This window comes from Petromyzon marinus, chromosome 10 (assembly GCF_048934315.1).
Source record: "Petromyzon marinus isolate PM22_M1 ecotype Great Lakes invasive population chromosome 10, UKy_Petmar_22M1.pri1.0, whole genome shotgun sequence".
Taxonomy (NCBI): Eukaryota; Metazoa; Chordata; class Hyperoartia; order Petromyzontiformes; family Petromyzontidae; genus Petromyzon; species Petromyzon marinus.
In genome coordinates this window covers 13298294-13311750 of record NC_133676.1, presented here as the reverse complement: position 1 = coordinate 13311750, position 13457 = coordinate 13298294, and positions in this window count along the sequence as shown.

Here is a 13457-nt window from a genome sequence, read left to right as displayed (position 1 = left end):
CACACTTCAGTTCATCTCCAAGCTCTCTGCTCTTCAACCTCTCTCCAAGCTCTCCACCATTCAACCCCCTCTGTTGACTCCAACTCCCGCTCTTATACCCGCTCTCATTACACCCCCAATTAATTAACGCGCGTCCCAACGGCGCTCCGCGTGACCGTCGCACCTGTTTCTCACCGGACTTTGAGACGCCTCTCCAGCCCCGGCAACAGCACCAACCAATTACGGACGTCCACGGCTCTTCCAGCTTAATTGCCCTAACATAACCTGCACTGTATTCGCCTTCGCTACAGGCTGACCCAAGATAACCCGTACTGTCTGTGTGATCATGTAATCACGCTGTTTCCACAACGCACCTTCGTACTCCACTACACTATTATTGAAATTCAGGGTTGATGTGATTAGTGCATTCCGCTATGAATCTGTCAAACCTAAATTAACTTCCCAGTCGCAGCTTACATGAGTGGAGAGTAAGTAGTTGTTTGAAAATGTCATATACAACCACCTTCATCCATCCTCCACCGACCGGCATGGTGAAGTATGGTTAAATAATTCTGATGAGCAAATGTTGTGGGCCGAACTTAATTAAGCTACATTTAACAACACACAGCGATGTGCATTGCATGGATAGAATATAAATGTATATAAATGAAACTCATCATATTGTAGAACGAGGAAGATTAGCATCATACTCTACTGACTAGACACATGCTGAAGCCAAACAAGAATAATCTATTTTGATTTAAAGCTTTCATGACTGCAGGGATTCATATTCTTGGTTCTTTCGGTAAAGTCACCACGTAGAAGGGAAACAATAAAATAATAAAAATATAAAACAATACAATTCTCACGAAGTTTCGACTGCAACACAAGCAATCATCATCAGGTGTGAAAACCACAGCAAGAAAATTTTCCACAGCAAGAAAATTTTCTTGCTATGGTTTTCACACCTGATGATGATTGCTTGTGTTGCAGTCGAAACGTCGTGAGAATTTTATTGTTTTAGATATTTTTTTATTTTTTATTTTATTGTTTCCCTTCTACGTGACTTTACTGAAAGAACCAAGAATAAGAATCATATGTGTCTACTTATCGCTTGTGTGGAAACAGTTTTTCCGCTCTAAAAATCCCACAGTCGACAGCTACTTCCTGTTGACCGTATGCTTGTACACTTTGTGTTGAACTTATTTCGGTCCGTACGTAGCCAACCGCGCTAATTGGAGGTGCGGGGGAAGGACAACAAATTAAACACAAAAATAAGTTCCAAAGGAATTCGTTTTCAATCTAGAATTAAAAGTTGCATAGCTCCAGTGGTTTCCTAATGTCGGACGGAAGAGCTTTCCAGACGGCTGCAAGATCAACATCACCACCATCAACATCACCACCATCAACATCACCACCACGATCATGTATGTTTGTTGAACTTATTTCCCACCGTACATAGCCAACCGTGCTAATCGGAGGTGAGGAATGATGTTTGCGTTCTCGCAATGTTGTAAACATGTGTACATCTTTAAAGATGTTAACAACATGCACATAGCTTTAAATTTAGACTCCCATATACTGAGAAAATTAGTATGCAGAGTCGGTAAACTCACAAAATCAATCAGGTGCACTTCACATTAAATATAGAGGAGAGACCTGAATAACTCAAGACGACAAACATTACATGTTTTCGTTTTAGGGGTCTAGTATTGAAAGATCCTTGAAGACAAACAGTACGATTACATCCCAAGGCGAGCTCGATGATGCTGTATTTCAGAGCAGACACCACCAAGTTTCGAATTCAGAGGCCACCGTGTTGCTGTTTCTCACTTCGAAGGCAATGCCTGGTTATTATGTACGTATGTATGTTGAACTCATTTTGCACCGTCCGTAGCCAACCATGCTAGTTGGAGGTGCGGGGAAAGGACAACAAACTAAACAGAAAAGGCTGTTCTAAAGGAATTAGTTTTCAATCTAGATTTGCAAGTGCATAGCTTCAGTGGCTTCCAAATATCGGAAGGAAGAGCGTTCCAGACGGCCGCAGAAGCGCATCTGAAAGCGCGCGATGCGGTGACCACCGTCTTTGCTCGATGGCCAGACAAAAGCCGCTGCTGCGAGGATGAGCAGAGTTGGCGTGATGGTTTATGTTCCTTGACGAGATCAGCGAGGTGTTGTGGTTCATTTTTTGGCAAGCACTTTGTATACAGATGTGTTTGTTCAAAATGCAGAAAGATATGTTTTTAAAAATTGAAAAAATTGTAGAGGGAGCCACAGTGGCTCAGAGGTCAGAGCGTTGAGGGTGGTACCACTGAGACCTGGGCCCGACATCGGACAGCTGTTCGTGACTAAACTAAGTTGTCACCTGCAGTGCGTTGTTGGTCTATGCCAAGGCACCCAATGACTTCACAAAATACATCATGTAAAAGGTCCTTCTGCGCTTATCAACGGAACATTTGAGCCATACGCTCCAAGGGCAGAGAGCGGGAGTTCAGGGCCAGATGGTTCCCCCATTCCTACTGAATCCGCGGTGAAGGTTCGCATGGTGGGAGGTCGAGGTGGGAAGGGGACGGGGACGTTCGAGGTACAACCCCAGGGATAGACGTGGGGTAATCACTGCTCTACCGGATTCGTATCGATGCTCTAAGTTCGTTTTGACGCGTGTAGTTTATTTTATTTTATTGACAAAACCGTGTTTTGTACGCCCCCCCCACATCCCTTTTCCCCTTAACTCTGTCCCTTCTCCCTTGCCCTTCCCCCTTGCCCTTCCCCCTTGCCCTTCTCCCTTGCCCTTCTCCCTTGCCCTTCTCTTCCCCATACACAAGGAAGTCCGCGGTCTCGCTCGCAGTCTCTACGTAAGTGGGGCAGTGAGCCCATTCCCCCCCCCCCTCTCTCCCCTAACCCATGAGCTCAATGTTTGGGCGTCTGTGCCCCGTTCCCTTGATATTGCTCGCGTTCTCTCCCGGGCTCTTGTCGAATGAAAAATCAGTTTAATTGTTCCGCGCTCAATTTGGCTCCACGGATTCGACTGTCGCACGGCAATACGTGGCAGAGTGGAAGGGAAAGTGCTGCCCCCTGCTGTGGTGTATAAGAGGTCACTTGAAGATATTTCAGAAATATTTTGTGGCCATCTCCCTCCCTTCCCGAGAAGCGTTCTGTGACATCGGGCGATGCACTGCGCTGGGAGAGCTTCAGACGTAACACTTACATTCCACGGCAAGGCGTGGACAGCGCAGTCACGGTATAAACCTTTGGGGGAAAGAGAAATGAAACCGTTACCCCAAAGCTTTAATGACAAGATCACTTCGGAATTTGACGCTTTATTTAACGTAGGTGAGAGACCTGTGCATATTGAATTAAAGGACCGGTTAGAGTGCATTAATGCGGGTATTGAAGATGCCAAGTATTTCGTCAGGTTAACCCTCGGAGACTCTTGCTCGCATGAGTCCTGCATTAGGATGTTTTCCCAAATCCATTGATGAGTGATTGGTATGCGGGAAGAAACCGGAGTACGTACTTGGAGAAAAATCACCACGCATTCGGGGGAGTAAAACGTAACGCTGCTTTGTCCGGATGTATGTGACCATGATAAAGATAATATTTATTGGTGTTGATATTAAAATAATTATTATGATGTTTGCAAGTACAATGCCACGGCTGATCACGTCTGCTGATGAGGAATGTGGTGAACCGTACACTTGTGACAATTCCTAGAGCAATTGTACCAGCTATCACATTGCCACATTTACATATTCAGAGTACAAAAAAAAAAACTTAGAACGGCAGACAGATGAACAATAGGACAACTTGTGGAATCAATGTCATTCAAAGCGGAACAACAACAAAAATGTGCTGACCAAGTGAAATCTCGCTGTGCATTCTAATATCCGGTGGTGAAAAATACAGCATCCAAATCTCGATTGACTTTCTAAATGCCCATTTGTGGGCAAAGTCAAACTTGAAATGTTGCGAGACGCTCAATGGCCGTGCTTGCAATTGTCTGGAATTGGAGCTAAAAACGCTTTAGACAATGGTGCACTAAATTGTTCTTTTTATAGCAACAGCAGCTTGTGGGCTTTTTTCCCCACAGCACGCCTTGACTCCTGGGCTACCGACTGTAGCCTGTGTGTTATCTGATATTCTCCATGCCAACAGAGCTGTCGTGCTTTCCCAAGCATGTACAAATTCGGCTTTGATGAAACGACGTTTCTATTTATCTAAGCTATCATTCTGTTGTGTGGCCAAAAGTGCTCTCCGTGCAGTTTCAGTTTAAACTTTTTCTTTGCCAATTCGCGGCGGACAAACCGTGCATATTACTGAATTGTAAATGTCACGTTACAGGTCACTAAGTGGTGAAAACAGAGATGCTAATTGAGAGGAAAGACGCCAGCCAGGGTTGGAAAATTCCACAGCAAAATCCCACGTGATAGCGCAATTGTGACGCTGCAGCAATTGGTGGTGTCAGCAGTGGTTACACTTGACTAACGACTGTGGCCTAGCATTCACACTGTTAAATAGCCAGCACTGCCTCAGGACACTGAACGAGGAGAGAAAATCACGGGCCAAATGCAAGGGTGAGCGTGGGGATACTGAAATATCCTGTGTTAATAATGACCACTCTGGTGACGCTTGTTGTTTTTTATCCCCGACATGTCTGGCATGAAGCTGCGCCTCCTAAAATGTGGCGTGCCCGTGATTTATCACCGCGCACGGCGAGGAATTTTCACGACCCTTTAATTTAATACTCACCGCGATAGTCACGGCGATAAAGCACTAATGGGAAAGCAAAGTGTCCGTTTCAAAAATTTAATAAAGAAGGCGCGGGGCCGACCCGCATTGTGACGTCACGCGCGGGTGCATGCGCGTCACGTGACTCGTGCGTGGGGGTGGGGTGGGTGGACGGCGACGATGAATATGAAGTCTCAATAATGGCGGCTGTCGTCACGGTCGTGATGTATTGCTTGAAAATTGGACATTCAGACCAGCACCACGATCAGTACAGAATATCATTACGATCATTACAGAATATCATTACGATCAGTACAAAATATCATTACGATCAGTACAGAATATCATTGCGATCAGTACAGAATATCATTACGATCAGTACAGAATATCATTACACTCGCCGACTCGCTCGACTTTTTGCCCAGGAACAGTCGAGCAACCAGTCTCGCGCTTAGCAAAAGAAATGACTTGGTCCAGATCACACACAGCGTTCATTTTGCTGTGTATGGACATTTCTACACACACACTGACTATTTGCATTACATTGCCCCTATCCTCCATTTACTGCACATAGGATGATAATTACGATATTTCAAGTACAGGATGTTTTAAACAGATGGACCCAATTTCAAAGCAGTATATTTCACGATGGCAACATGTTACAATTACACAAAAAGTTACAAACGGTTTAATTAGTTATCAAGTTTTATTAACCATTTAATAAATGCTCTGTGTGCCCTCCACCTGCTGTATGGACAACATCGAGACGATAGTTGAATTCGTCCCAAACGCCTCTCAAAGTGAAGTCTTCTTACACTGAAGTCACCGCTGCCGTGATTCTGTTTCTGAGGTCATCCAGATTAGTCGCTAATGGTGGCACAAAAACACCACGGGTCTTTGACGTATCCCCACAAGAACAAGTCGCAGGGTGTGATGTCTGGGGATCTTGGGGGCCAAGAGTGTAGCGCCAAGTCTAGGGGTCTAGTGCGACCTATCCAGCGTTGAGGCAGTGTTGTCTCGCGAATGACTGAGGCTAGGGGCTGTTTGTGCGCTGGGAGAGGCATCTCGCGGTAATCATTTGAAACTCTGTGCCCCCCGCCCTTTCAAGTGGTAAGAGTTTCATTCGTGGGCGGTTCGTGGTTGCACAGATATAGCGATTTCAAATCGGGTCCATCGTTTTTAAACACCCTGTATTTTGAGCCTCTTGAGATGTCTCTCCAATTAAATTATTAATTAACAAACAATAGTCGGGTGGATCGGCATTGTTATATTGATACATTAAAGTACACCGCTACAGTGGGCTTTGTTACCCACCCACCCTGTCTTTTAGACGAATGTGAATGACGCATAGCTTACCTGATTGTGCGCATTTACGCATGCGATACGATGATGCAATTGCGCAGTATGCACTCCGAATTTCAACATCACAGGTGTGGCCAAGGAGTATGAGGAGGTACCCGGTCATAAAGCCACGGTTATCACATGTGTATTTATTGACACTATTAAAAAAATGTGTGCTGCAATGCACAGAGATAAAGCAGTTGACAAGGTCACGGCTCAGTTGGTATGGCAGCAGGGCTTCTGCTGGTGATACGGCAAGTTCAGATCGTGGCCAAGGACAACCAAGCCTCGTAAACTTTATTATCCATCATTCCTCCGCCAGGGTAAGTGGCATGGGCACCACCTGGCGAGGCCCCAGCGGTTGGTGGGAAGCAATGTTTTGGTGATACGAATTCCACCCAGAGGTGAAGATACACAACAGGCCAGTGTGCGTACGTATGTACGTATGTGGAACTTCTTTCGCATCGTTACGTAGCCAACCGTGCTAATCGGAGGTGCGTCAGAGAGGGCTGAAAGGGGCTGAGCCCCCCACTCAAACCCACCTCCCTTACCCGGTGATGACCACACTATCGTGCTCAGACAGTGCACAGTGTTTGCCAGTCTATCTTAGCTTAGGTTACGAAAATCAATATTCGTTTTTTTATTTACAAGACAGCGGCAGGAGGTAAGCAGTTTTGTTTTCTTTCACAGAGTCATGTTGTAGCGGATAGAGACAAATATGGTAAAATTATTCCTTGGCTTATATATATTAATTTTAAACTGTGGTTAATGCCTCAGTCCGCTATTTACATGCATTAAATAACAAATGTTTTTAAACACAGTATTTGACCAAAAGCAATTGTCCATCTTTGGCATTTAGGCTACGACAGAAGGCAGGGCCGTCCAGAGGTACCTGGAGGCACTGCGATTCAGGCCACGCGCAAATTCCACATGGGGCTCCATCATTATTCATTCTCTGGGCCCTCTTTTGTTTGAGTCTTGGGGAAGAACCCCCTTCTTGCCCCCCTTTGTGCAGCCGTAACACGAGGAGTCCCAGAATTGTCACTTACAATAAAAACACATTTTTGAGAGCTCTTGTATATTAAGAGCATACACTCATAAACATGCACGTATCCAGAAACAAATACACACATAGACCACAGAACATCGATTTATATATACATGTTTTTTTATTTAACCATCAATAAACACAGAGAGAGGCAGAAGGTAGGGAGTACATAACAAAGTCACAACACTTTTACAGTCGTTAAATGGTTAACGTGCAAAACATCAGGACATTATATGCTTATTAACTACAGCGAATGTGGACGTGTTTTAAAATGAAACGATAGTTCCCGATTTGCCATCCTTACCAATTGGGTTTTGCCCAGAGTGATACAAATATAGTCTAGTTAAAATTACACCCTAGTGCTGCATTAAGCTAGTGCAGGGCCTGTAGCATATGTTCTAAAGGGGCCCTTACATTTAAATAAAAAAAAACATACATATTAAAACACATTTTAACATGCGTTGTAAAGTAATTGTATTTTTCATTTTCTATACAGCCAGATAATACGACAAATCGCTAACTTTAAACACCCAGTCGTTCATAAAAGTTTAAGGCAGTATAGTACTATAGTAATAGAGCAAGTGCAGATTCACTGAACCGGAATTGATAGCTTGAATGCATTTAGCGCGGGGCCCTTGAAAGTGCGGGGCCCGTAGCTACTACTACATGTGTAGCTACTTTTGCTACTGGGATAATCCAGCACTGATGACACCTGGTGAAGCTGTTCTGCTGCCATCAATTTGGCACCGTTAACCTCAGAGCACTAAGCGCGAGACAATTTAATTCCACGTATATGCTACGTGTTGTGTCTCTAATGGCATCGTAAAAAAAAAGTATCGGCCACAGTTTGTCTTCGTTCAACCCATCATAACTGACTGGTGCAAAGATAAAAGAAGCTGCTGCTGCTGCTGCTACCATGTGTCAAACGACACATTGCGGAATCTTGTTTTCCCAGTGAACTGTTTTCAAAATGTGAAGATCTGCCGAGGATTTGTTCGTAGTGTATGCCAATTCTCTTGAGTGCTTGCAACGTGGTAGGAATAGGGAAAGCCTGGAGAACCCTCCACAGAAACAGGTGGGTTTTCACAATGCTTCCCACACGCACATCACACCAAATACGATGATGTTTACAGCGGCGTCCATTCGTTTGTAGTATATTCAGACTGAAAACGTATTCACTGCATTATAAAGACATTTATTGTTTGACAAAAAATACGGCGAGGTAAATGAAGCTATCATTCGTTTTTAAGTCACATAGTTGATCCGTGTAAATGTAGAGGAAGTCTCCAGAGGACACTCCTGTGAGTCGACCTACCCAGTGCAGATTCACGTATTGCCAGTGACAAAAAACCCCTGCAGAGGAGTGGTATTCAGAGTGTGGTCCCCGGGACCACCGGCGAATGGTCCCCGACGGTCCCCGTGGTGGTCCGCGATGCTGTGATGCGAATGCAGGCTGATCGGGACAATAACGACCATATTCTTAGCTCTTTCGGTAAAGTCACGTTGAAGGGAAACAATAAAATAATAAAAATATATATATAAAACATAACGACCATGTTTATACCTTTTGTTTCGGACATGAATTCATATTTGACTCGTGATATTCAACCTTAAAAATGAATCTTGATTTGAAGCTTTCGTGACTGCAGGAATCTATACTCTTTGGTTCTTTCGGTAAAGTCACGTAGGTATAAATAATAACCGTCTTCAGGTGAGAGAGAGAGAGAGCTACAGTAGCTTTCTTTCTCTCACCTGAAGACGGTCGCTTGTGTTGCGATCGAAACGTCGTGATCTATTAATTTTTTCTACCTACCACGTGACTTTACTTAAAAATGAAGTTAGGTAGACGACCCTGATGAAGCTACCCTAACCCAGAGATATATATTGAACAAAAACCGTATAGCTGCGGTTAACATTTTTTTTAAATATTTACGAAACATGAATCGTTTTGTATCACTGCCATTTAGAGAGAGAAGCGAATCATTGTTTAGTCACCGGGAGTGGGGTGAGTGTGGGGGGAGCTGGGTGGTCCGCGGAAATGTTTCCATCGGCTGAGTGGTCCGCGGGCCTAAACAAGTTTGAGAAACAACAGCCGCAGAAGACTCGTGGAAAGTGTGAGACGGGGAGAGAGAGACAGGGAGAGAGGCTCGTTGAAAGCGTGAAGCTGACCTCTGCGTGGACTTACCTGTAAACGCATAACACGAGAAACACACGTCAAAAAGGTAACTCATGCACGCGAGAGCAATCGATGGAATTCAGTAGAAGTAATATTGAAACAATGTAGAGCGATTCTAATTCTTGGTTCTTTCGGTAGAGTCACGAAGAAGGGAAACAATCAAATATTTTGTTTTTTATTGTTTCCCTTCTACGTGACTTTACCGAAAGCACCAAGAATATGATTCCCTGCAGTCACGAAAGCTTTAAATCAAAATTTAGAACCACTCTTGTGTGGCACGCGACTGCGAAGCGAGCAAGCACACAGCTCACCTATCTATGCATTACCCTTCACGTGTAGAGATCGACTCCGTTTCCAAGTAGAGTATCTGACTGAGAGACAAGTGAACGCAGGCCTTGTGGGTTACCAGTGATGCAACTTCATCACCCAATCAGCAGATGTAGTTGGTAATCGATCGATAAGCGCAGGGAGAAAGCTGGTGTGAACAGTGAGAGAGAGAGTGTGGGTACTATCCCTTAAGGTATTCAGTAGTCCAGAACCAATCCACTGATTTAAATCATTATAATGCCATTTATAACGCGCCAGATTTTGCAGCAAAAGTGAACAACTCAGAGGCACGGAGCCAAGCTCAGAGCCGCTCGAAAGCCCTGACCAACACAGGTAGAGAGAGAGAGAGAGGCCTTGAGATGTTTCCTGAAATTCCGAGTGCATTATTCGATCCCGCTGATGTGCAAAGGAGGATGGAGAAGTTCCACACCGAGAAGGGCGACAGCAGGGACACGGACGTGAGGCTGGAACACGGCCGCCAAGCTAGAAGTTAATAATGTACACATGGACAAAGAAATATGGACTGCATCAGTTCTGCGGGGTTTTTCATCAATATATTAATGAAGGTATGTGTCCGTTGACCTGCAGTGTTTGCGCCCGTGTGCTTCAGCGGCGTGCATTATTAACACATTATCTATCCAGCGCGTCACCAGGCTTGTTCAAACGTTTTTCGAAACATGTATGCGTGTTTATAGAAGGGGTCCGCATAATGGAATGTTTTAGCGCTGTCGGCTCTGTAAATTTCTTGCAAATTTTCTTGTCCTGCCCTCCAGTGCGCTTTCGGAGTAGACAGAAAAGTATGTAATTGTCGAACATTATACATCGAAATCAGAAATATAAAACATTGCTCACCATGATTTAAAGCTCTCGTGATTGCAGAGATTCATATTCTTGGTTCTTTTGTGGTGCCGCAGCAGCGAAGCCGCTCCGTCGGAGCCGCTCCGTCGGAGCCGTGCCTGCAAATGTGGTGCGGCAGGAGAAGCGAGGCCGTCCGGCCGGCTCCGTTGCAGTGACACTGCCACCTCCGAGCGACGGGGCCGGCGCTGCTCTTGCCTCACCATCCCCCACATGAACACACACACCCCCACATAGAGCCCCCACATGAACACACACCCCACATAGAGCCACCACATGAACCCACACACACACCCACATAGAGCCCCACATGAACACACACACCCCCACATAGAGCCCCCACATGAACGCACACACACCCCACATAGAGCCCCCACATGAACAAACACACACACATAGAGCCCCCACATGAACACACACACACTACACATAGAGCCCCCACATGAACACACACACAGAGCCCCCACATGAACACACACACATAGAGCCCCCACATGAACACACACACATAGAGCCCCCACATGAACACACACACATAGAGCCACCACATGAACACACACACCCACATAGAGCCCCCACATGAACACACACACCCACATAGAGTCCCCCCATGAACACACACAGACCCCACATAGAGCCCCCACATGAACACCCCCACATAGAGCCCCCACATGAACACACACACCCCCCCACATAGAGCCCCCACATGAACACCCCCACACCCCCACATAGAGCCCCCACATGAACACAAACACTCCCACATAGAGCCCCCACATGAACACACACACACATAGAGCCCCCACATGAACACACACACCCACATGAACACACACACACCCACATAGAGCCCCCAGATGAACACAGACTCACCCACATAGAGCCCCCACATGAACACACACACATAGAGCCCCCACATGAACACACACCCACATAGAGCCCCCCCATGAACACACACACACCCCCACATAGAGCCCCCACATGAACACACACACACATAGAGCCCCCACATGAACACAGACTCACCCACATAGAGCCCCCACATGAACACACACACATAGAGCCCCCACATGAAGACACACCCACATAGAGCCCCCACATGAACACACACCCCCCCACATAGAGCCCCCACATGAGCACACACACACATAGAGCCCCCACATGAACACACACACCCCCACATAGAGCCCCCACATGAACACACACACTCCCACATAGAGCCCCCACATGAACACACACACACATAGAGCCCCCACATGAACACACACACCCACATGAACACACACACACCCACATAGAGCCCCCAGATGAACACAGACTCACCCACATAGAGCCCCCACATGAACACACACACATAGAGCCCCCACATGAACACACACCCACATAGAGCCCCCCCATGAACACACACACCCCCACATGAACACACACACACACCCCCACATAGAGGCCCGAGGGGAAGTCACCTGGCCGACAGGTTTTCACCCAGAAGCCCTCTGATGGGACCAATCTTCACGGTTTCCTGCGACCAGGGAATTGGGCGACCTCCCCCGAGGCTTACTCGCACCACGGCGCCGTGACTTGGGTTGTAATCACGTGGTCACGACGGGGCTGCTGAGCCACCGCGGGTAGAAAACACCCACAACACACACGGGTCAGCAGGCAGGTAGCCTACCTTTACCCTACCTTTTACCCTTACCCCATACAAATTACCCGATTACAGGGTAACTACTGGGGTACTACACATGAAAAAGGTTTATAACAGGTAAATGCTAGGTAGAGCGCTTTATTCATGTAGAATACTCTCGATGATTCCAATTTTACACGTTTTCTTTTAACTCACTCTGTTGTTGTCGTTGTATGCTCAAATCTTGTAACTCAATTGTAACTCACTGCCCAATGTGGTATCGACTGCAAACTTGGTATACTTATGTCATACTGATGACAATACTATATTCTATCATTAAAATATATATTTTTAAACATTATTTTTTATATGTTATGTTTCGGCTTGGGTCTAATTGTCCACTGTCAACTGGCGTTGGCTGTAATTGGCCACGGCCCCTTATGTTGTGGCAAGCTCAGGTTCACTTCCTGGAGTCGTGGAGTTCTTACATTACTACTACTCGTACATTTCATAAAAGAGTGTTTAAAAAAAAGTTTTGTTCAAAATATAACTTATTAAATGGAAGCCACGGACTGCGCCATGGAGCTTTTAGCGGTAAACAAGGCACCGTATTTATCGGGTAATACCTCGCGCTACCTTTACCCTACACGGTAATACCTCGCGCTACCTTTACCCTACAGGGTAATACTTTCTCGCTACCTTTACCCTACAGGGTAATACTTCACGCTACCTTTACCCTACCAGGTAATTCTTCCGAGCTACCTTTACCCTACCTACCCTTTACCTTACCCCTTGGCATGTCGACACCTTTACCCTTCACCTTTACCCTTTTACCCGGTAAAAAAAGGTAAATTACCTTACCTTGCCGAGGCCTAGGTGCGAGTGAGTGTGCGCGGAGATTGTGTGAATTGACCCCAGGTGGCTAAGCGCCAGCCACGGATCATCCCCCGAGGGGGCGCGGCGAAGTGGGGGGCGGGGGGGGGAGAGTCGGTGAGCAGTAACCCTCCCCAGGACACGGAAGAGGGGAGCAGTGGATCCCACGTGAGCGAGAAAACGGGGGTCAGCCTCCCCGACACTTTCGGTAAAGTCACGTAGAAGGGAAACAGTAAAATAATAAAAATATTAAACAATAACATTCTCACGACGTTTCGACTGCAACACAAGCAGTCATCATCAGGTGTGAAAACCATAGCAAGAAATTTTGAAAAAAAGTGGTGATGATTGCTTGTGTTGCAGTCGAAACGTCGTGAGAATTTTATTGTTTTATATTTTTATTACTTTATTGTTTCCCTTCTATATGACTTCACCGAAAGAAACAAGAATATTGCTCACCATATAATAAAATACAAACATCTCCATTAATTAAGGTTGCCTTAATATTA